This window comes from Pelobates fuscus, chromosome 4 (genome assembly GCF_036172605.1).
Source record: "Pelobates fuscus isolate aPelFus1 chromosome 4, aPelFus1.pri, whole genome shotgun sequence".
Taxonomy (NCBI): Eukaryota; Metazoa; Chordata; class Amphibia; order Anura; family Pelobatidae; genus Pelobates; species Pelobates fuscus.
Window position 1 is genome coordinate 132,581,589 of NC_086320.1, and position 26,413 is coordinate 132,608,001.

Here is a 26,413-nt window from a genome sequence, read left to right on the forward strand (position 1 = left end):
ACCGGGATAACCCCCACCGGTCCGAGGGGGGGTAACGGAGCTCCTGCCGGGAAGTAGCTGCTCCTGGGCATCCCAGGATCGGGAGATCGGCCGCCTCTCCCGCCCAGTGAGCACCAGGCTACACTTGCCACGCGGAGGTAAGTAAGACTCTGTCGAGTTGCTGACCGCTATTAAGCATGTCGGGTCGGTCAGGTAGGAGCAACATTGCTGGGTCATCCCCTTATGGGGTGAAATTTGCTTGTTGATAGCTGCTTAAAGTGCGATATTGAGGGAGCTCACACGAAGTGCGTTTTTCCTCCATGACAGCTAGGCCCCGCCCCCCGGAGCTGCATTCTTAGTGAGAGGAGGGACAGTGTAGCTGCTGCTGATTTAATAGGGAAATCGATAGCTAGGCAAGTGTATTCAGTGTCCACTACAGTCCTGAAGGACTCATCTGATCTCTGCTGTAAGGACAGCACCCGAAAAAGCCCTTTTTAGGGCTAGAACATCAGTCTGCTTTTTTCTTTCTTTCCTGTGTAATCTAATTGCAGTTGCCTGCCTGCCAGCGTGTGTGTCAGGCTCACAGCGTATACTGTGCCCACTTGCCCAGTGCCACCACACATAGCTGGTGTCACAATAGCTTGCATTAAAAAAAAAAAAAAACTTTTTTGACTGTAATATAATAGCAGTCAGTTTCCTTCACACGTGTGCATTTCAGGGCCTGCCAGGGCACAGTGTCACACCAGTGCAACTCATATCTGGTGTAACAGTAGTGTACATTAAAAAAAAATACAGGAGGCTTGTTGTCGCCTTTCGGGGACCCTTGGTGTTGTACGTAGCTGGGTGGAGGAAGAGACCTTCAATGACATCAGTGAGGACAAGGAACGGGACATGGCTAGCTTGGTATGCAACCTTGTGCAAATGGGGAGTTTGCAGTTGTGCAAATGGACTGTTTGCGGTTGTTTGCGGTGAGTTTGGTCTGTCACTGTGAAGCAGGCGTAACCCTTACACTACCTGATCGATACAACATCATACCTGATGTTTTAAAGCACGTTATTCCAAACAATTTAGGAATGCTAGGTGATTTATGCCCTTTATGGATTAAAACCAGACTCTGCATCAACTATGTAATTTTCCATGGGAGTTTTGCCATGGATCCCCCTCCGGCATGCCACAGTCCAGGTGTAGGTCCAGGTGTAAGTGGCCAGAAAGAGTCCCTGTGGGTTTAAAAATTTGCCTGCCTATTGAAGTCTATGGCTGTTCGCCCGGTTTGCCCGTTCGCGAACATTTGCGGAAGTTCGCAATCACCGTTCGCGAACGGAAAATGTTATGTTCGCGACATCACTATAGGTGAATGTAACGGCTACTGTAGAATTTTCCAGAACTTCTTCTGCAACCAAGCCTTGATGGAATTTGAGGTATGCTTGGGATCATTGTCTTGTTTGAAGGTCTCATGACGCCCAAGCTTCCTCTTGCTCACATACGGCATGACGTTTTCTCCTAGGTTTTCCTGATACTTCAATGAATCCATCTTGCCTTCCACATGCTGCAGCTTTTCAGTACCAGAGAATGCAAAGCAACCCAAGAGCATCATCTTACAAGTAGTGTAACCACTGTTCCTTCAAGATTAAACTTCCAAATTTAGTGCCTTCGCTATCTTTTTTTGTATCCTGTTCCTTGTTTGTGAATGGTGATAATCTCTTCTCTTAACTTTTTGGACCATTATTTTGACATAGCCATATTTCTTACATGCAGTCAAACGTGAAACTCAATAAATTAGCCAATTCAAGTATTCTAATTCAAGCTCAAGCACACCTGGTGCAACTAATGAAGGCCTTGATTAGTTGCATCAGGTGTGCTTTAGACAACACCTTTTTTTGCATATTTGTGAGGAATTCTATTCAGGGGTTGAATAATTTTGAGACTGGAAAAGTCATTATAAGTTGCACTTCCAGTAGAATTTTGGGAAACTACTTGTATTCATTCATTCTAGCGATAAAGGGTTGTTGTTCTTCCAATGTAGAGGACATTTTTAGTCCCAGTCAACAGATCAGATCTATTCCATGGTTTAGAAACAGATTATTTTCTATCCTCTTTTTTTTTTTTTTTTTTAAAACCTCTTAGTGACCAGACCGTTTTTCAATTTTCTTACCGTTAAGGACCAGGGCTCTTTTTACATTTCTCTGGTGTTGGTTTTTAGCTGTAACTTTCCTCTTACTCATTTACTGTACCCACACATATTCTATGCTGTTTTTCTCACAATTAAATGGTCTTTCCAAAGATACCATTATTTTTATCATATCATATAATTTACAATAACAAAAAATGTAAAATAACACACTTTTTCTAACTTTGACCCCCAAAATCTGTCACGCATCTACAACCGCCCAAAACACTCATTCTAAACATACATAGTTACATAGTTACATAGTTACATAGTTAGATAGCTGAAAAGAGACTTGCGTCCATCAAGTTCAGCCTTCCTCACACCTGTTTTTTGCTGTTGATCCAAAAGGAAAAAGAAAAAAAAAAAAAACCCCAGTTTGAAGCACAATTTTGCAACAAGCTAGGACAAAAAAATCCTTCTTGACCCCAGAATGGCAGTCAGATTTATCCTTGAATCAAGCAGTTATTACCCTACATTGAAAGATTATATCCTTGAATATTCTGTCTTTGCAAGTATGCATCTAGTAGCTGTTTGAACATCTGTATGGACTCTGATAAAACCACTTCTTCAGGCAGAGAATTCCACATCCTGATTGTTCTTACAGTAAAAAAACCTTTCCTTTGCCTTAGACGAAATCTTCTTTCTTCCAGTCTAAACGCATGGCCTCGTGTCCTATGTAAAGTCCGGTTTGTGAATAGATTTCCACACAATGGTTTGTATTGGCCCCGAATATATTTGTATAATGTTATCATATCCCCTCTCAGGCGACGTTTTTCTAAACTAAATAGGTTTAAATTTGTTAACCTTTCTTCATAGCTGATATGTTCCATTCCTTTTATTAATTTTGTAGCCCGCCTCTGCACTTTTTCTAGTGCCATGATATCCTTCTTTAGAACAGGTGCCCAAAATTGCACAGCATATTCAATATGTGGTCTTACCAGTGATTTATAGAGAGGCAAAATGATATTCTCGTCCCGAGAATGAATGCCCTTTTTCATGCATGACAATACCTTACTGGCCTTGGCCACTGCTGATTGACATTGCACATTGTTGCATAGTTTGTTGTCTATAACAATTCCCAAGTCCTTTTCGTGTGTTGTTATCCCTAATTCGCTTCCATTAAGGGTATACGTTGCTTGTTTATTCTTTACGCCGAAGTGCATAACTTTGCATTTTTCAACATTAAATTTCATCTGCCATTTGAGTGCCCAGTCCTCCAGTCTATCTAAATCCTTCTGCAGCAAAGTAATATCTTGCTTACATTGTATTATTTTACAAAGTTTTGTGTCATCTGCAAACACTGAAACATGACTTTCAATGCTGTCTTCAAGATCATTTATAAAAATGTTAAATAGAAGGGGTCCCAGAACAGACCCCTGAGGGACACCACTTGCCACCTCTGTCCAGCTTGAAAATTTACCATTAACGACAACTCTTTGTATTCTGTTTTTAAGCCAATGTTCTACCCAAGAACAAGCATTTTCATCGAGACCGATTTCCTTGAGTTTGAACACTAATCTTTTGTGTGGAACTGTATCAAATGCCTTGGCAAAATCCAAATAGATCACATCCACTGCAACACCCTGATCTATACTTCTACTTACTTCTTCGTAGAACGCAATCAAGTTAGTTTGACATGACCTGTGCTTCATAAAACCGTGCTGATTTTTGCTGATAACCATATTCTTCTCAAGGAATTCTTGAATATTATCCCTTAATAACCTTTCAAATATTTTACCAGCCACAGAAGTTAAGCTCACAGGTCTATAATTTCCAGGCAAGGATTTTGAACCCTTTTTGAATATAGGAACCACATCTGCCTTCCTCCAATCCTCCGGAACACTTCCTGAAAGAAAAGAATCTTGAAAGATTAAAAACAGAGGTTCACTTATTTCTACACTTAGTTCCTTAAGTACACGTGGATGGATACCGTCAGGCCCTGGAGCTTTGTTTATATTAACTTTCTTTAGTTGCTGCAGCACATTGTCTTGAGTTAACCAATTACAATTATTCTGCAAGTTTTTAGTAGCAATCATTTGCACATCTATTGCCATGGGTTCTTCTTTAATATATACGGAGGAGAAATAGTTATTTAGAATTCCTGCCTTTTCTTGGTCTTCATTAACTAACACCCCCGTTTCAGTTTTAAGTGTACCTATACTTTCATTTTTGTTTTTTTTTGGAATTTATGTACTTAAAAAATGCTTTGGGGTTGGTTTTGCTCTCTTTAGCTATCATTTTTTCATTTTGAAGTTTAGCAAGTTTAATTGCCTTTTTGCACGCATTATTTGCTTTCTTATATCTTTTATAAGATGCATCTGATTTGTCTGATTTAAATGCTTTAAATGCCCTTTTCTTATTTTTAATCTCTTGTTTTACTTCTCTACTAAGCCACATTGGTTTTAATTTGTTTCTTTTATACTTATTTCCCAATGGTACATACTGAGAAATGTACCTTTCTAATATTTGTTGGAAGATGATCCATTTATCCTCAGTGTTCTTTTCACTAAAGAGTTTATGCCAGTCAATATATTGTAAAGCTTCCCTTATCTTATTGAAATTGGCCTTTTTAAAATTATATGTTTTAGTATACCCCATGTGCTTTTGTTTTTTTGAGTTTATTTCAAAGGACACTATATTGTGATCACTATTTCCCAAGTGCTCACCTACTTGAATGTTGGTCAAAAGATCAACGTTGTTTGTTAAAACCAGGTCCAGACAAGCGTCCATTCTAGTTGGTGCTTGTACAAGTTGTGACATGAAGTTGTCATTTAACAAGTTTAAAAACCTAATTCCCTTTGCTGAGCTACTAGTCCCTATGTCCCAATTTATGTCTGGGTAATTAAAATCTCCAATAATTAAAGTGTTACCAAGATTTGCAGCTTTCTCAATTTGCTCAAACAGCTGTTGTTCCTCGTCAATATTAACATTAGGTGGTTTATAACATATCCCAACCAATAGTTGGTTTCCCTTCTTTTCCCCCAAGCAGATATTTACCCATAAAGCTTCCACATTTTCCTCATCGCATTCAATTTGCTTAAGATTTGGCTTTAAATCATGGTTGACATACAAACATAAACAGTTTCTAAATTGTGTCCTGAGTTTAGAAATGCCCAATGTCAACATGTTCTTAGCTTTTCTTGAAAAGTTATAGGGCTATGTAAGTAAAAGTAGCACTTTACTATTTTCAAACCATTCTTTTTCAAAAATAACGCAAGTTACATTGTAAAACTGATATCTGTCAGGAATCCCTGAATAACCCTTCACATGTATATATTTTTTAAAAGAAGACAACCTAAGGTATTAAACTTGGGGTATTTTGACTCTTTTCATGCAACCATTTTACCACCAATCTATGCCAAATTAAAAAAAAAACAATAATAATTGGTGAGTTTTTTGACAAACGTAGCAATTTGAGAATACATGTACGGAGAACATTAAGGGTTACTGCCAAAGAACACCCCGATATGTGTTCAGCAACATCTCCTGAGTACAGTGATACAACCCATGTATAGGTGTGTCAGGTTCTCTAAGGCTAAAAGACCCTTTTTAGAGGGTGCGCATTCCAGTTTTCCAACTTAGAATTTTTACAGCTGGTCATCATGCACCCATGTCCTATTTGGGACTTTTTTATGGTATCTTAACACTTCCCATGCACTAATTCTATCACCAGTCTTTTTCAAACTTTTGTGTAGTATTTTTTTGTTATTTTTCTCTCACATTGTAATTTAGGCATGGATTCTCAGTTCCTGTTATGTGTTACTGACAAAGAACACACCAATATGTGTTCAGCAACATCTCCCGAGTACAACAGTGCCCCCAATGTACAGGTTTTATGTTTTTTTGCAAACTTACAGGGGTCAAATGTAGGGCTTTCCCCTTTTCCATGTTTGCACATTAAAATTTGCCAGATTGGTTTGCTGGGCCTATGTTGCCTTTGAGACCACATAGCAGCCCAGGAATTAAAATCAACCCCATCATGGCATACCATTTGTAAAAATAGACAACCTACAGTATTCAAAATGGGGTATGTCCAGTCTTTTGTAGTAGTCACTTAGCCATAGACGCTTGCCAAAGTTAGCATTCATATTGTATTACTTTTCATTTATATATATATATATATATATATATATATATATATATATATAAAAATAAATGAGCAAGGTTATTAGCCATAATGGAATGAAAAACATAATATAACTTTACACTTCCAAACAAAATCCAACAAAAAAAAGAAAAAGTACCAAGGTAGAAAAGTCAGGTGAATTGGTGATTACCTTTTATTTAATTATTTTTTTAAACTTTTTTCACCAGCAGGGGGACTGTCTGTCAGTTCAGGCAGTCCCCCTGCTCGCAACACTGTTGATACCTATTGCGGCCATGTGACCACTTTTTAGAGCTGTCACATGGCCCCTCGGCGATCGGTAAGTACATGGGAAGGGAGAGGGAGGGTATTTTAATTATTTAATATTTTTTTTTTAAATGTTGTTATATTTACCGAGTGCCTCGACCCTTTGAGGCACTTAGTACAGGCAGAGCATCGGAAGCCTGCCTGTTGGCTTCCGATGCTCTGCCTCACAGCCGGGTTCCTCATGGAGAAACCTGGAAGTGAACACTCCAGGGGGAGCAATCACCCGGTGTTCTCCAAGGGCTACCGGCAGTGAGGGGGTATTGCAGTGATCATGATCACTTCCAGCACTCTAATTCCCCGCGGACGTATCAGGTACATCCGCGGTCCTTAAGGACCGTGTATTGTCAGATGTACCTGATACGTCCATGGTAACTAAGGGGTTAAGAGATCTATAAGTAACACTTATATGTATGTAAGTCAATGATGTTTTAAATAAACCACTTCACATGTAACACATTTTCTACACCCATTGTACCTTTGTCAAGTCTCCTAAATGTCAAGCTTTCAGTGGGGCAATCCCTACTTTTTGGCCCTGTCCATCTGATTTTTTCCCTGATGTCCCACATTCATTGCACCTGGGAACTGTCCACAGGCAGCTCATTCCAAGAACACCATTAGACATCTTCATCAGTGCTCTCTGCATGGTATCCTGTGTTGTGAGTTGGCCAAAGAGGCTGACATGCATGCTTGATACCTGGCTCACAAGTCAGACCCCCCCTTTTTGAGAGAACCCGCCCATTATGGACATCATCATTAATTCCCCACTGATATCTTTTCTATCCATCCCAGTTTCTATACCTACCAATTTTAAAAGGTATATTTTTTTCACTTAAAAGATATGGAACTGTTGCAAGAAATTGTAAATGGTAAAAGGAGAACCCATATAAGCAAAGTCTAACAAATGCAATAAATGTCCAGAAATAAGTCTAATTTATGTATATATCAAGGAAGATTTTGTAAATGCTCTTTTCAATAAGATACTTCACATATATTTAAATAACATTTTTACAATCTTTGTACACATAAAATATATGAAACTATAGCAGCACAGTAGCAGATGGTTTTAATGGCATGCTAAATTCAAGTATTCTGTTTACAACTAATACATGAGCATTTGAGAACACATTGGTGAGTTTTCTTTTTAACATACAGACAATTAAACTTTTGTGTAAAAAACAAATTATGTTATTAATTGATTATGAGTCAAACTCCAACTGAACTGCATTAGCATTTCAGATAAAAAAAAACCCTTCAGATAAATGTCATTTTTGTATATCAATCAATGGGTTTGTTCCTTATTTCTGGAGATAATTTACAAAGCATGGAAAGTGTTATTCTATCACAAGCCTCCAATGGGTATAAGGTTGAAATAATTAATATTAGAATTCAAATCAAAATAATCATTATTGTCTTAATCTGGACTTTATTTTATGGATAATCCTGTTTAAGACATGTTGTTGCACACATTAATTCCTAAAATATCTAAACTACAAATACACACAATACAAATTTAAAATGAAATACTAGTAATCATACTAGGGTCTGTTAAACCATGATCTAAACTGTGAATAAATTAACATTAGTAACCAGGCTACCAATGTAATATAGATAGATTATGCTAATATTTGTGGTACTGTATATGAATGTTTTTTTTTGTTTTTTTATTATCACTTGAAAAAGCCCTAAGGGGAGAAACACGTTGTGGATTTTATCTTTGTTCTTAATAAAGTATTTTTGGCTACCATACTACCTGTCTTTAGCCATATTCTTCTAAGAATGTATACTTAGTTTTATACTTTACCTGACATTTGAACTTTTTGAATTTTCTGTGGACAACTTACCAATGAATCCCTGGTGGGGATTATACCACCCACTCTTGATACATAGAGTGGTTAGTCTGCTCATTTTATTGTAAGTATATTTTAATTTATCTTACTTATACTTACCTATATAGAGAGTACTATTGGCTGCTTTTTTGTCATTTCATATGATCTAACTCATCACTATCCAGTTGTGATTTAACACCATTCCACTGTGTACCAAAATCAGAGGGATATCCTGCAAGTGGAGATTAAATACCACTGCATGCTGTTTTACCTAGAGCTGGTTATAGCTCTACCATATGTGAGTTGACATCTATTTAAGTGTTGTGTGTCCTACTACCTACAACCATATTGCACTATTGGTTTGCTTCTGTTTTTTGCTTTCTTTCCATATGCTACTCAATAAGTGCCATACAATAAGATCTGTTGTTTCCTCTGAGACTTTACCTTACCATTTGGTATTTTTATATTTTTATTTTTAGGTTTTATTGTGGACTTTTTTAGATCTTGTGTGTATTTTACTTTTTTAATTTTGCAACAAGCTAGGAAAAACTAAATCCTTCTTGACCTCAGAATGGCAGTCAGATTTATCCTTGGATCAAGCAGTTATTACCCTACATTGAAAGATTATATCCTTGAATATTCTGTTTTTGCAAGTATGCCTCTAGTAGCTGTTTGAACATCTGTATGGACTCTGATAAAACCACTTCTTCAGGCAGAGAATTCAACATCCTGATTGTTCTTACAGTAAAAAAACCTTTCCTTTGCCTTAGACGAAATCTTCTTTCTTCCAGTCTAAACGCATGGCCTCGTGTCCTATGTAAAGTCCGGTTTGTGAATAGATTTCCACACAAAGGTTTGTATTAGCACCGAATATATTTGTATAATGATATCATATGCCCTCTCAGGCGACGTTTTTCTAAACTAAATAGGTTTAAATTTCTTAACCTTTCTTCATAGCGGATATGTTCCATTCCTTTTATTAATTTTGTAGCCCGCCTCTGCACTTTTTCTAGTGCCATAATATTCTTCTTTAGAACAAGTGCCCAAAATTGCACAGCATATTCAATATGTGGTCTTACCAGTGATTTATAAAGAGGCAAAATGATATTCTCATCCTCAGAATGAATGCCCTTTTTCATGCATGGCAGTACCTTACTGGCCTTAGCCACTGCTGATTGACATTGCACATTGCTGCATATTTTCTTGTCTATAACAATTCCCAAGTCCTTTTCGTGTGTTGTTATCCCTAATTTGCTTCCATTAGTTTGTCTAGCGCTGCTCTATCCCCTGTGTAGTACTGTATATGAATATAATATTTGTTTAGGGACAATAACCCTACACAATATTGGGTTAAATAGAGTTGTACTTGGTGAAACTTCTTATATGTGCCCAATAACCTGGAGAAGGAGAACTATATTCCCTTTTACAAAAAAAAAATAGTTAGTGAGATAGCATGTGCATGTAATCAACAAACTACTCTTTATGGAGCAACCAATTTTAACATAAATAGTGCCATTCTCATGGTGTGAGAACATGCATCATTTTTTAGGTATACATGTTTAAAGCGGCACTGTCATGCCGAACTTACCTTTCCTCAATCTCTTCCTCTTCTCCCCCTCTCTCGGGATCTGTTATTCTTTTTTTCCTGTCTTCTTTAGTTTTCTTTAAAATCATAAGACAAAGTAGGGACTCTGTCTTATGGAGGATTCCTCCGCTTGACCAGCTCTGACCAGCGGAGGAGCAAAGTGTGCTTCATTTCCGCTGGTCAGACCAATTTTCCCATGATCCCTAGCTTTCCTCCCAGTTCCCACAATGCTTCCTGTCAGTATTGCCGAACGTCCTGTCACTTAGACAGAACGCCGGCAAAACTGCCGAATTGCATCCTAACAGAATTAGCACTGTTTCTCCATTGGTGTTAGGATGCAATTCGGTACTTTGATCGTATCGGAATTTCATTCTAATGAATGAAACTCCGATCCTATTCATTGCCGCGGCTGCATCTTGCAGCCGCTTAGTAGATAACTCCCTAATTCCCACGGTATTAGGGAGCTATCTACTAAAAGGCTGAAAGACCTAAACTGGTCTTTCAGCCAACTTTACTAATACTAAGTAAAAATGACTTGGTATTAGTAAATAATATGCCCCTACTCGCTATACCGCGAGTAGGGGCGTGTCTAGTAAGCAGTGAGCAGCCTGTGGCTGCTCACTGTAAAAAAAAAAAATAAAAAAAATATTGCCCCCCCACCCCTAAACGACGGGTGGGGGCTGTAAAGTAAAATAAGGGAGGGAGACCTATTGTCCCCCCCCCCTGGCCCCCACCCCTGAGCGGTGGGTGGGGGCCATAAAGATAATGAGGGGGGGGGACCTACTGTCCTCCCCCCGGCCCCCACCCCTGGGCGGCGGGTGGGGGCCATGATAGTAGTAGGGAGGGGGGGACCTACTGTCCTCCCCCCGGCCCCCACCCCTGGCCGGCGGGTGGGGGCCATAATGGTAATAAGAGGGGGGGACCTACTGTCCCCCCCCGTCCCCCACCCCTGGGCGGCGGGTGGGGGCCATAATGGTAATAAGAGGAGGGGGGACCTACTGTCCTCCCCCACCCGGCCCCCACCCCTGGGCGGAGGGTGGGGGCCATAATAGTAGTAGGGGGGGGGGACCTACTGTCCTTCCCCCCCCCCGGCCCCCACCCCTGGGGGGCGGGTGGGGGCCATAATAGTAGTGGGGGGGACCTACTGTCCTCCCCCCCCGGCCCCCACCCCTGGGCGGCGGGTGGAGGCCATAATAGTAGTAGGGGGAAGGACCTACTGTCCTCCCCCCCGGCCCCCACTCCTGGCCGGCGGGTGGGGACCATAATGGTAATAAGAGGGGGGGGACCTACTGTCCTCCCCCCCCACCGGCCCCCACCCCTGGGCGGCGGGTGGGGACCATCATAGTAATAAGGGGGGGGACACAGAGCACTGTGATTGGATGGATTTCAAGCCATCCAATCACAGTGCTCTGTGTCATTTTACAAGCGTGGGAAAATTCCAAAGAACTTTCCCACGCTTGTAAAATGACAAAGAGCACTCTGATTGGCTTAAACCCACCAATCAGAGTGTTCTTAGGCTAATTGCAGGGCGGGGCAAGGCTTTATAAGCCTTGCCCCGCCCTGCGGAGCTCAGTCTGCGCGGAGCCCTCCATGGGTGAAGATGGATTATTTTTTTGTGCGCTCGGGTTTTTTCTTTTTCGTCTGGTTTTTTTTTTTGCGCTCGGGTTTTTTATTTTATTTTTAGTTCGACGGCTATGATGGTTTTTTATTTGGCCTTTTTTGGGGCTGAAAATGAAGATTTTAGAAAAAAGAAGACGTCGAATGGTAAGTTTAATTTTACTTTACAGGTTAGCAATTTTATTCCCCCCTCACTATTTTTTAGGGTGAGGGGGGTAGCTAGGGGCATTTTTTATTTGGGTGGGGGGTGGGTGACTAGGGGCTTGGGCACCCCTAGTCACCTTGATGGGGGGGGGGAATTTACTTAGTGCCCCCACCCGCCGCCCAGGGGTGGGGGCGGGGGGAGGACAGTAGGTCCCCCCCATTATCGTTATGGCCCCCACCTGCCGCCCAGGGGTGGGGGCCGGGGGGGAGGACAGTAGGTCCCCCCCCTTTTACCATTAGGGCCCCCACCCGCTGCCCAGGGGTGGGGGCCGGGGGGGGGAGGACAGTAGGTCCCCCCCCACCTATTACTATTATGGCCCCCACCCGCCGCCCAGGGGTGGGGGCCGGGGGGTGGAGGACAGTAGGTCCCCCCCCCTTATTACTATTATGGCCCCCACCCGCCGCCCAGGGGTGGGGGCCTGAGGGGAGGACAGTAGGTCCCCCCTCATTCCCATTATGGCCCCCACCCGCCGTCCAGGGGTGGGGGCCGGCGGGGGAGGACAGTAGGTCCCCCGTCCCCCCCTTATTACCCTTTTTTTTTTTTTTTTACAGTGAGCAGCCAAAGGCTGCTCACTGTTTAGTGGACATGCCCCTACTCACGGTATAGCGAGTAGGGGCATTGGGGAGATTTTAATCTCCCTTGTGCTATTATGGGGGTCATATTGACCCCCATAGAGTGAGGAGGGGACCTGGGGGGCTTATGAAGTGGTGGGGAGCACTGCTCCCTGCCGCTTCTGTCTTTACATATTGCAAGGAGGGAGCTGCACGCCGGTAGCTCCCTCCTTGTAATAAACCGAACAAACAAACTAACACTGATACACAGTGTTAGTTTGTTCGTCTGATTTTTTCTATTCATTCATTCGTCTGTCTGATGAATGAATGAATAGGTGAAATTCCCGTTCGCATGTCCAGATGTTTCACTGGGCATGTGCGGGAATCTCAGGGCTATCTAGTGTGTGTAGATGACGTGTCCCACAGGGACTTCACCAACCCACACAAAGATGGCGGCGCCCTGAATATAGATCGGGGCAGAAAATAAAGAATAAAAAATAGGTAATGTGGGGGGCATAGGGGCATTTGGGGGTGACTAGGGGGTCGATTGGATGTAGTTGAGGCGGGAGGGGGGTTAAAAAAAACGGAATTCGGCATGACAGTGCCGCTTTAAGAGGATTAAACCCCCCCACTAGATTAAGTAGATGAAGATTTGCATACAATATAGTACAAATATAAACAATTTAAAACAATTTCTAAAATATCACTTTATAAAATTGTTGCATGTATTTACATTCTGAAAAATATTTATTTTATCGTTCTGTTATCTATTTACTCTTTGTTTTCCCCACTTCTTATCACCCTTTGCCTTTTTCAATTATCCCATTTCCAATATCCATTAGGTTTTCTTATACAACTGTGCAAATTGACTCCCTACCAGGTGCTTCTTTTACCAATATATTTCCACAGAATTGTAATGCTGAAGGAAAATCAAACCCAACACTTTTATAATTATTATCAATATGATTTTTAGTTTTTTTTTATTCCAGTAATTTTGCTTGCTATGTTGCTTATAGCTGATTTAGATTTGAATATTCTATCAAGTAAAAAGAGTAAGCAAGGAAAGATTTAAGGAACACTACAGGTACTATAACAACTTCAATAGGACAGTTTGTGAAAATATCTTGATTTTTTTTATTTAGAATACATTTTTTAAATTCACGAACACTGACAACGGCTGAAATCCTTTTAAGAATTATTGGCGGGTGAGGACTAACTGGTCCCCCAACTACATTTGGGGAGGCACCTTGATATGCTTATTTCATCTTGCTGCTTGTGAGAGCAATTCATCCTCAGGAGGGTTCATCTGTTCAATAGTGTTTCACTATTGTGTTGTGTTTTTCTTATCTCCAGATTTTATGCTGTTTTCCCATTATGTTGTATATATGTATGTCAGGGGTAGGTAACCTTCGGCACTCCTGATGTTGGGGATCCAACATCACTCCAGATTACCCATGATGACTTGTCATCATTATAAATGTAAGAGCATTATGGGAGATGTAGTCCACAACATCTGGAATGCCAAAGGTTGCCTACCCCTGATCTATGTTAAGGACTATATATCCGTATATATCTATGTTAAGGATATCTATAGTAAGTTCCTAGGAAGGCAGCTGCCTAAAAGACTACCATAGTGTCAGGAATACAAACGTGTATTCATGACCCTATGGTGTTAAACTTAGCTAACTATTTAGGTGGTCCAACTATTAGGTTAGTTGCTGAACGCCAAGAAGCACCTCTAGTGACTTCTGAGTGATTGACACTGGAGGTGTCCTAAGCAGCAATGTAAACACTGCCTTTTCTCTGAAAAAAACAGTGTTTATATTAAAATGCCTGCAGGGTCTGACTATAGACACCAGAATAACTACATTAAGCTGTAGTTGTATTGGTTACTATAGTGTCTCTTTAATTGTTGACCCTCATTATAAGCCAAGTATAACTCTGTATGTTTTAACTGGTGATGGTGTTTAGATATTTTTGTGGCCATACCTTAACAACTTCATTGGTTTAACCACATAGTCTTCAATCTGGCACCCGTTATTACTGCCCCTGAACTCTTGTTGCAGCTGACGGCTTAAATCACGAAGCCTCGGACTGGGAGCCACTGACTTTCAGCCTATAAGTAACTCCCCATTCACAATACAGTGTAACATTGTCATTCTCAACATTGACCTCCTCTTGCCATAACTTAATTCTGATGAAGTTGTTATGTTGTCTGGACTGTCCCTTTAAGAACAACTCTCTAGCTAACTGTACACTGAATACATTGATCAAATTCAATCTTATTTAACACTGCAATGGAGATTTATATACTTTACTTGTAGATTGTGTTCATTGACTATGGTGGGCAGATCAATAATTGTCAATAGGGGGTACAGGAAGCCAGGCCGTACATGTCAATTCTAATTAAATGTTACTGTATACTGATTTATTGTATAAATTGGAATAGAGTCTATATGTCATGTTTGGTTTATTCCCAATTTAACTCTTTATTTTTTTACCTGTTGCCATCTATATCACTTTTATATGGGGTATTGCACGGACATGTTTCCTTAGTAGCCTAGTGGATTTTCATATTGGATATAAAATTGTACAAATTAAAATAATTTTAAAGATCATAAATTAAGGCTCTAAGATTTATTTTGTTTAAGTCGATGGGTTACCCATTCATGAAATAGTTGCATTAGTTCAATAATTCTAGACAATTACAATACAGATGAGAATTAACCAAATGCCGGTCACCCAGACTTTGCGCCTCTAGGCTGGTGCACCCTAAGGTGGCTGCCTTTATGATTTATTAAAGTATGGTAAAAGTATGTAACACAGGAGGAGTCACCAATGGAATGTTCCTACCATTTTTTTTTTTTGGTGAATGCCCCACTTTTAGTACTTTGGATCAATTTTCAAGAGAATAATTTGATAAATTTCCCCCAGTGAGTCACATCCTGTAGAAGAGACATCTGGACGAGAGAGAGAGAGAGAGAGAGAGAGAGAGAGAGAGAGAGAGAGAGAGAGAGAGAGAGAGAGAGAGAGAAAGAAAGAGGCATTTCTTCATCAGCAGCTAATGGTTCATTTTCAGCTGACTAGTAATTATTTATTCCTCTCAAGATGTTACTTTACATATCAATCTGATTTTAAATATAAACTCTGTAAAATAGCTACACAAACAGTGAATGTACAGTTACAGTTATATCAGTACTATTTATGTAAAGAGAAAGTATTAATACAACATCCCCCAAAAACTTTTTAGAAAGGGGTTTTCATCACAGATATTGAAACATGGTCTACAATTATGACCTTTGTACTGCAATAACTAGTATGTGTGCTAAGTAAAATCTCATCAAATAGTTAATAAAAATGTTAAATGTCACTGGTATATTGAAGTACTTCAGATGATTACATTCTAGCTTTAAATGACTCTTTATTAGATTTTCATATGCTGTTTTCTGTTTAATGTGTTCTTTAAATAGTTACTTCTACTCTCCTTTTCATATATGGATGTGTATTTTAAGAGACCACTGCAAAATGATCAGTTTCTCTAGTTTTACTATTTATAGGTTTGTATTTGAGTAAAATAAAAAAACATTATTTTATTTTATAAACAACTGACATTTTATATTAAAAACAAAATATACTTATGTATGTGATTGAGATTAAATTGATATACCTCTCACAATGCATTTCAGTATTGAAAAGGTACTTCAGCCGATCACATAGAGTTCTAGCAGAGTAATGTCACACCCAGTGAGTGAGTTTATAAAAACGTGACAAATATAGACAAATGCACGCAATGTTACACTGGAATAGACACTTGACTTAGGTTTGCAGTTCACTTGCAACATGCAAAATATATTTGTGCCTCCATTAGCTTTCCATAAATTGTTCCCTTTATTCATCGAAAAAGGAGCCATATGTTCACTCCTTCCTCCAAAATGGAGTCTCTCTCTCCTCTCCGTCCCAGTGTGGAGTGTCTAATTCTCCCTTGTGTTCTCCTTTAACCCCTTCAGGACGGAGTCAATAGTGCACGTTCTGATCAAAACAAAACGTAAACAAAAACTGGAATTTGCGCTATATGTCTGTTCACCCGTAGTTCCCCTATTTCATATTATATGCACCCACACTTATTATATATCATTTTGTTCAGGAGAAACATTAACTATTCATATATGGAACATAATTCATTATGAATAAAATTTTTAAAAAATAAGAGAAAATAAGAATTTTTTTAAATTTGTATTTCCGTCTGACATTTTAGCTGTGAATGCTTAATCAGTGATGTCTCACGAGTACAACAGTATCCCCCATTAACAGGTTTTATGGTGTTTTGGAAAGTTACAGGGTCAAATATAGAACGTTCCATTTTCAAATAGAAGTTTGCCAGATTGGTAATGTTACCTTTGAGACGGTGTGGTAGCCCAGCAATGAGAATTACCTCCATAATGGCATACCATTTGAAAAAGTAGACAACCAAAGGTATTGAAAGTGGGGTATGTTTAGTCTTTTTTAGTAGCCACTTAGTCACAAACACTGGCCAAATTTAGCGTTCAAATTTGTTTTTGGGTTAAAAAAGCAAAAAACGAATATTTGACCAGTGTTTGTGACTAAGTGGCTACTAAGAAAGACTGGACATACCCCACTTGCAATACCTTGGGTTGTCTACTTTTGCAAATGGTATGCCATCATGGGGGTAATTCTCATTCCTGGGCTACCATACGCTCTCAAAGGCAACATAATCAATCTGGCAAATTTCAATGTCAAAAAAATGAAATGCAAGCCTTATATGTGACTTTCTAACATTCCAAAACACCATGAAACCTGTACATGGGGGGTACTGTTATTCTCGGGAGACTTCACTAAATACAAATATTAGTGTTTTTAAAACAGTAAAACATATTACAACAATAATATAGTCCATAGAAGTGCCGTTCGTTTGTAAAAAATGCAAAAAAATAACTTTTACTTAAAATATCATCATTGTAATACAATTTATCAATTTGAAACACTAATATTTGGTTCAGCAAAGTCTCCCGAGTAAAACAGTACCCCCCATGTACAGGTTTTATGTTGTCTTGGAGAGTTACAGGGTCAAATATAGTGCTTGCGAATTAAATTCTCTGCACTTTCTCCCTGTGTTGTCAGGTATGTCAATCAAATTTTAATTAATCAAATCACCTAATTATGTTAAAAGATTACTTAAATATACACGTAGAATTTTAATATATATGCATTTATAGGTATTTAAATTCTACGTGTATACTAATGTAATCTTTTATGTAATTATATGTATTTATCTATATATATATTTGCGGTTATTTGAATTTTACACACACGCAGTTAGACAGTCACACACAAAGACAGGCAGGCAGGCAGACAGTCACACACACACACACACACACACACACACACACACACACACACACAGGCAGTCACACAAACAGGAAAACAGTCACACAGTCACACACAAGCAGTCAAGACAGTCACACACAGGCAGGCAGGCAGGCAGGCAGGCGGGCAGACAGTCTCACACACGGCAGGCACACACACACAGGCAGTCAGATAGACAGTCACACACAAAGGCAGGTAGTCACACAGACAGTCACACATACAGACAGGCAGGCAGTCACACAGACATACAGTCTCACACACACACAGGCATGCAGACACACAGGCAGTCAGTCACATACACTGCAGACAATCACACACACACACACACACACAGGCAGTCAGACAGTCACACACAAAGGCAGGTAGTCACACATACAGGCAGACAGTCACACAGACATTCTCACAAACATACACACACACACACACACACAGGCATGCAGACACACAGACAGCCAGTCACACAGACAGTCACACACACACACACACACACACACACACACACACAGACATACAGACTTTCCATTTTGGCTGGAAGGGGAGTGGATGCACTTGGTTGTAGTCCTTCTTTCATCCCTCTTCCTGTGCAGGGGCTTTGGGTATTAGACAATAAAGAAAAATTCCCAAACGTTAGAATTCTTGGAAGGGAGAGCAAGAGTCCAGCTTCCAACAAACGCTAACAGAGGGTGTGCCCATACAAAGGGATGATCCCTTTGTATGGGCACACCCTCTGTTAGCGTTTGTTGGAAGCTGGACTCTTGCTCTCCCTTCCAAGAATTCTAACGTTTGGGAATTTTTCTTTATTGTTTATCGCTCTGGGTTATGCCCACATTTGTCGCCCATCTAGTCCTCCTTTTGACTTCAGGGTAAGTTTTATCTCACTCTGTAGTCATTTTTCTCTATATTTGCTTTGGGTATTAGCCCTGCCTCCGCCTCGCGATAAGCCCCGCCTCCGCCGGCCGTTAAGCCCCGCCCCCTCTGCCGTGATTTTTTTTTTAATAGACCGGGTGGAGAATAATTAATCCTCCTCCCGGGTACCTGCTTTAGCTCCCCTGACACCGGCCATGTGTGAGCTGTGTCGGCTGTCAGGGCGCCCCCTGCTCCATGGCGCCCTGTGCGGCCGCACAGCTCGCACACCCCTAAGGCCGGCCCTGCTTGTAGGCCACTACAGGTCTCTGTCTAACCATTAGGCAACCAGGTGTTGGGCAAAGCTGAAAATTATATTCTCAAGAAAACAAAACGTTACTTCGGTCCACTACGGTCCAAACCTTATGGTCTTTTGCAACCATCAGTCTTGCTCGTCTTTGCTTCTCATTGATTAAGGATTTATTTCTAGTTTTGCATGACTTCAGCCCTGCCTATATAATCCTGGTATGAAGCATTCTCACTGTGCACATCACCCAAGCTGTCATTTTCTATTCTTTTTGAAGTTCATTTGATGTAATTTTATGGTTGTTGAGTAACATTCAAATAAGTTGGTGGTCATCCCAGACAGTGGAGAGTAGTTTTCAGTCTCTGCCAGGGTGTATGTTTGTTGTCCCCAATGTATGCTGTTTGACCTTGTTCTTATGAATCTCCATCTTTGCTGGTCCTACTACAAGAGGACAGTGCAGACTACTGTAGTGTGTTTTATACATTTGCTCATTTAATAAGATTTGGTCCAAGTGATTACTTAATCAGTACCTCATTAAGTAGAATGAGGTTTTTCTGTTTTGGAATTCAACAGGCACTGGGATAGAATGGTTGCCATATACTTTTGGTCCCTTGAAAAAGAGGGGTTACATATTAAAGAGCTGTAATTCCAAAATCCTTCATCCAATGTGGATGTGAATAAACTCAAAGTAAGGCTGAGATACTGCACTTTAAGCCCATATTTATTATTTGATTGTAACTTGAATTTATTTTGGTAAACAGACAAATAACAAAACTTGTGTCAATGTCCAAATATTTATGGACCTAACTGCAATTCTTTATTTAAAGGGCTGTATACAGCTTTTTTTTGAGTGCTGCATACAGAGCCAGTCTGGGACCACTATGAATGGCCCCACTTGACACAGAGCAGTCCTAGGTATTGTTTGATAACTGGGGTGTGTCGATAACAGTGTTAATTAAGATGTACTGACATGTCGTAATGTCATTAAGTGGTTAAAAAAGATTGTAATTTGTAATAAAAATGTAGATTATTTTTATTTTGTCAGTGTGTGGTATTTGTTCACACAATTAAATAATGTATATCACTGATAGAATAATTTGTTTTTCAAAGCTGCTTTACTTTCCTCAGTTAATGTTAAATTAACCAAAAATATTTATCACAATAACTTTTAATTAGAAAGTCACTGTATATTGATCTACACAAACTGTTGCTGTTGTAGATATATTGTTTCACCTAGATTCTGCAGTGAAGTGATAATATGTAATCATCGATTACTGCTCTCTTTTAAAAATGCTTGTTATAATTATCACAAACTTTATTTTATACACTAGTGTACTTAGTTATAAAGTGTTTTACCTTAGCTACTTTATTGCATTGATGTATGTGTATTTGTGGTGAGGCCCTATTAAACAATGTAAAGGCTGCCTCTATAAACTAATTTGTATAAACTACATATCTTTGTAAAATATTTTCCTTATTGCAGTTTGCTATATATGTAAAATACATTATAGTTCTCATATATTAATACACACACAAATACACATATTATATATCATGCATACATAGACATATGCACATATGATGTCACATAAATAGGCACACACCAGCATACACAATCATAAACATACATACCAGGTTATTTACTAAAATGAGAATTGTCAAGAATTCAAACTAGATTTCATATTTAAGGCTGAATTTGAATTTCACTCTAAACTCTGACAATTGTTGCTTTAGTGTATAACCTTGTCAGATATGAACTAACACACAAAATCAAAATCATCAGAGACACACAGTCTCATAAATGCACAGACACACATCAATAAGTACACAGCCGCACCAAAACACAGTCACAGATATACACACATTAACACAATCACATACATTCATAGACACAAAAACAGCCACATTTATTAAAAGACACACAAAGTCCTATGCATAGACACACAACACACTCAGTCACATACATAGACACACAATTACTAACACAGTTGCATACATACATAGGTGCACAATAGCACAGAGTCACACACTTAATTGATTTGGGATTAAAATGAGGGTATATGACAGGGAAGGAAGATAGTGGTATTAGACCAGCAGAGTAATGCTGGTATAACACCACCTATACTCAGCAGCAAATTATCAGTCTCATACTAGGGGAGTTTCTGGGGTTTGGAGCTTAATAAGGCTGCATTCTAAAGCAGCCACTAAGTCTCCTATCTTGTCCTAAGCCGTCATCCATTTCCCTTCAGCACGCCCTCACTTCGGCACCAGGTCACAAAAATCCCCCTTTGTCCCTGGTTGTCCTGTGCTGGCCTATATGTTCCCTGGTAATCGTGTGGTGAATAACAGTAAGTGCAAGCCTGTTGATGCAGCACTCAATGTTGCGTCAGATGCAGGTTGGGAATCCCAGAAGCTGCGCTCTGATTCAATCACTGAGCACGGGAGATGCAAGGCAGAGGTTGACTACACCTCCTGCTGGTGCAAACCGTTAGACCATCAAGGATTTATTACCCTGGCAACATTCTAATTCCTTATTGACCAGTCCTGAGGGAGCACTGTATGCCAGAGTTGCAGACAAAAATAATCAGCCTACGGACCAAGTTATCCCTGCAAGAGGGTGGAGAGAATAAACTTTATTACTTTTTTTTTTAAGAATAACTTTTTTTAACATGCCCAACAAACACCTATAGCCCCCACCATACCACATAGGAGCCCCTATTTCCCCTACATTACAGACCCTATCCCTTTTACACTATAGGCCCAATATCCCTTTACACTATATCACCTATCCCCAAGCACTATAGCCTGTTTCCTAACGTATACTACAGGACATCTTCCCATACTACATCTCCTATCCACACACACACACACACACACACACACACACACACACACACACACACACACACACACACACACACACACACACACACACACACACACACACACACACACACACACACACACACACACACTACAGCCCCTAACCTCTTTACACTACTGCCCCTATCCCCCCTACACTCTAGCCCATATTTCCCCCTCACACACTATTGTCCTACCCCCCACAAGCACACATTACAGTCCCTACCCTCCCTACAGTACAGCACATATCCCTATGACACTACAGCATCTACTCTCAACACACAATACCCCCTATCCTGTCAAATGTGCACACACACAATTTACCTCTGCACAGACTACAGCCTCCACTTTCCCCACATAAACACTATAACTTCTACAGGAAGGTAAAGTAGAAGGAGCAGAAAGGTTCTGCAAGGGGCAGGAGGGGTCAACAGGGATTAGGAAGAGTGGAAGGGGCAGCAAGAAGCAGGAAGGGGTAGGAAAAGTCATCAAGAAGCAGGAGGGGTCAGCAAGAAGCAGGAGGAGTCAGCAAGGAGTAGGAGAGGTCAGCAAGGAGCAGGAAGGGGCAGCAAGGAACAGGAAGGGGCAGCAAGGAGCAGAAGGGGTCAGCAAGGAGCAGGAAGGGTCAGCAAGAAGCAGGAATGGTCAGCAAGGAGCAGGAGGGGTCAGCAAGGAGTAGGAGGGGTCAGCAAGGAGCAGAAAGGGTCAGCAAGGAGCAGAAAGGGGCAGCAAGGAGTAGGAAGGGTCAGCAAGGAGCAGGAAGAGGCAGCAAGGAGCAGGAGTGGTCAGCAAGGAGCAAGAGGGGTCAGCAAGGAGTAGGAAGGGCCAGCAAGGAGCAGGAGGGGTCTGCAAGGAGCAGAAAGGGGCAGCAAGGAGCAGGAAGGGGCAGCAAGGAGTAGGAAGGGGCAGCAAGGAGCAGGAATGGGCAGCAAGGAGCAGGAGGGGGCAGCAAGGAGCAGGAAGGGTCTGCAAGGGGCAGGAGGGGTCAGCAAGGGGCAGGAGGGGTCAGCAAGGAGTAGAAAGGATCAGCAAGAAGCAGGAAAGGTCAGCAAGGAGCAGGAGGGGTCAACAAGGAGTAGGAAGTGTCTGCAAGGGGCAGGAGGAGTCAGCAAGGAGTAGGAAGGGTCTGCAAGGAGCAGAAAGGTCAGCAAGGAGCAGGAGGGGTCAGCAAGGAGAATGAAGGGTCTGCAAGGAGCAGAAAGGGATCAGAAAGAGAAAGGAGCAGAAGGGCACAAAAAAGCAGAAAGTAGCAGAAAGGTAAAGGAGCAGAAAGGGGAGAGAAGACAGTGTCAGAAGAAAAAGAAGACTGTGTCAAATGGAGAAGAAAATGAGATTGGAGCAGGAAGGACAAGTGAAGTGATCCCTCCACTTCATTCTGGACACCACATCATAAGGCTTTGCTACCTGGGCCTGGCAGGAAACTTTGGACCTTCTCATCTCCCCAGGGAAAAACAGATCAGTGTTAATGTGTTCACTGTAATTTACTGAGTGTCAGGAAACCCAGAGGGCTGCTAGGTAGGAGTGCCACTAATTGGCTACAACGGTCAGCTAGCACTCTAAGCCAATCAGTAGCTCCCTATAAAACGTAAAAAAATGTATGAATCCGGAACTAGCGATTGGCTTAGAGCGTCAGCTGACCACTCTAGCCAATCAGCGGCACCCATGCCTGACGTCAATCTGCACTTCACGACACTCTGTTTCAGAAGCCGAATACCACTCAGCGACCTGGAGATCTGGAGCTGGAGGAAATCTTTTGGGGTTAAACCATTTGAGAGCGGTGTAACCCCTTAAATGAAAGAGAGCACCCAGGGGCCTCCTGGCATCATAGCATTTTAATTTAGATGAAGATGTTATGGTGACCAGAATGTTCCTTTAATTTGCTTAACCCCTTAAGGACTTATGACATATGTGACATGTCATGATTCCCTTTTATTCTCGAAGTTTGGTCCTTAAGAGGTTAAAGGAACACTATAGTGTCAGGAATACAAACATATATTCCTAACACCATAATTGTGAAAACGCTATTCACTCTGGCTTTATGTGATAATGACTATGCTCCTCCCCTTCATGACACTGTCAAAAAGGGGCCAAGCATGGATGTCATTACAATTATGCCCCCACTCCCCCGGAAAAATTCCTGCGGACGCCCATGAGCAGACATCATTTTTAAAGCCACAACGTTCTCTTTTTATTGCCGAATTTAAGAACGATATTTGATTCTTTAAAAAGTTTAGCCTCCAGGAATTACTTTTATTTAAATGTTCCTCAAGCCATTGCCAATCCTGAACATTTTTACAGTATGCCAAGGTGCATTAAAATGCTGAAAGAGGCCACTGCCATCAGGGAACTTTGTTGCCATGAAAGGGTGTATGTGGTCTGCAACAACCTCTAGGTAAGTGATACATGTCAAAATAATATCCACATTAATGCCCAGAAGCAGGGTTTCCCAGCAGAACATTACCCAGAGCATAACACTGCCCCTGCTGGACTTGCCTTTAGTTGCCTCATAACCCTTACTATGGCTCAGATTGGCTGAGATCATTAGTCCAACATCCTCAGTCAATCAGCTGTGCCCTGCACTGATAACAATTTGACTACTTAAGCTAGGGAGGTAGCCAGCTGGCAGTATAACCACTAAAGTGGGTTGTATTTGTCATGATGCTTAGAGTGTTCCTTTATTGTTTACATGGTACTTAGGTATACTTTTACTGATTCACTGTTATACTGATCTCATTGTTATCACCACTTAGCATTTACCATTTTGCAAATGGATGTACCTAAAATATATAGGACACAATTTATATAGTAGTGGATCAGTGGAGGCTATGAGTAGCATAAGAGAGAAGATAGCTGGTTAAATACAGTCAAGATGTATGAGCTGACTATATTTTCATGATAATTTATATCATTAAACTTGTGAACAGTATAAAAATAAAAAATAAAACAACTATGGCAAATATGTGTTCACTTTTATTTACTAATATACAAAAATAAAAAAGGCTAATATAGAAAAGTATACTAAAAAGCTTAGAAACTAGAAATAATTATATGCATTTGATCCATCGTACATGTAAAAATAAATTATCATAATTTTTGTACAGCTTGTTTTGTAACGTATTAGAAAATTACAGAATGATCCTCGGTCAATTCAAATGATAAATCTAGTGCAAACTTGACTATTAGTAAATAATTAGTTTTGTAATCTGTATGTATTATTGCTTCTTGGTCATTTGAACACCATATTTTATTCAACCCAGTCAAAAGCATGTTAAATGTCTACAATATTTTACACAAAAATAAAAGTATTAAGAGGAAAAAAAAAACTCGGTGGCACTTTGGTTGTTATAAATTTTAAAAATATTATAAATTTAACTTATTCAAACAATATGCAAATATACAAATCTGGCTTCTTGAGTTTTGTGAGGAATATATAAGAAGACCTTGCTATCAATTTAAAATATTGGGTGGAAGAGGTGGAAATGCAGTTATATACTGTAGAGACTAGCAAATGAATTCTTATATATGTCTCCCTGATTGCCTTAGAGTGGCCACCATTTTGGAAAAAAATGCTGGCTATGCAAATTTGCATAACTAATTATATATGCATGACATCATAGCACATAAAGTCACCTGGTGTTATGTAACTTCTCAGGGAGTTACATAAGAAGAAAAAAACATTTGGAAGGATCCAAATGATGTAAATCACTTATATTCTACTTACAATGTGTGCACTTTGTCCTACTGTCACTCCAGCATTGTGTATGTGTAGCAGTGTGTGTACTGTCTGAATAATTGTGCGTATAGTAATGTGTATATAGTAGTGTGCCATTGTCTAAATGTGTGTATAACAGTGTGGATACTGTTGTCTGAGTGTGTAATTTTCTGTATACTTTTTCTAAGTGTGTATATAACAGTGTATGCATACTGTGTGTCAGTGTCTCTATACTGTGACAGTGTGTGTCTACAATGTCCGTGTTATTGTTTGTATGTAGCCATGTGTGTACCCGCCATGTATAATAGAGGTGGATACCTTGGTTATTTTACTCTAAGCACTCTCACAGATTCCCATCATAGTAAAATAATGGCCCTTGCTTTGCTGGTATTTCTGCAATACCGGCACCGGCCAGATTGCTTCAAATACCAGCTGTGCTGGTAAGGTGGCAATTTTAATCTGTCTGTCTATCTAATACCAAGTAATAGTCAAACAATTGTGCTATTATTTCCTTTTATACAGGATGGACAGAAATAATGACTGGGAATTATAGCCCATTTTGCTATTTGATGTTTGTACGTTCAATTGATTATAAGTCACATTCAATTATTTGTATATATAAATATAATTGATGCTCATGTTCCACCCCAACAAGATCCTCCAAATAGATCAATGGTGATTTGGGGAACTTTTTTAGAATATTTTTCCTTTAATTGTTGCCATAATACCCTTAATTACCATTTGTATATAAAACGTACATGTTCAGAACAAGAGCCCAGTAAAATAGTAATGTGTAACAGCAGGCCAAATGAGAAAAGGAGTACATAAAATAGCTAAGCCTTGCCTACTGTGATTCATTACAAATATTACAAATCATTGAAATGGGCATGTCATGGCAATAAATACAACTTACTGACATCCATTTCGCTATAAATATAATTTGCTCACATCCATCTGATAATG

At 40.1% G+C, this 26,413-nt stretch overlaps 1 protein-coding gene and 1 pseudogene across 1 annotated transcript in view; one reads left to right on the forward strand and one right to left on the reverse strand.

Moving 5' to 3' along the window:
- Positions 1-26,413, forward strand: part of DOK6 (docking protein 6) — a 520,118-nt gene that overhangs the window by 109,073 nt on the left and 384,632 nt on the right. The gene's annotated exons all lie outside the window — the stretch shown is intronic.
- Positions 10,616-10,747, reverse strand: LOC134609525 (small Cajal body-specific RNA 11; annotated as a pseudogene).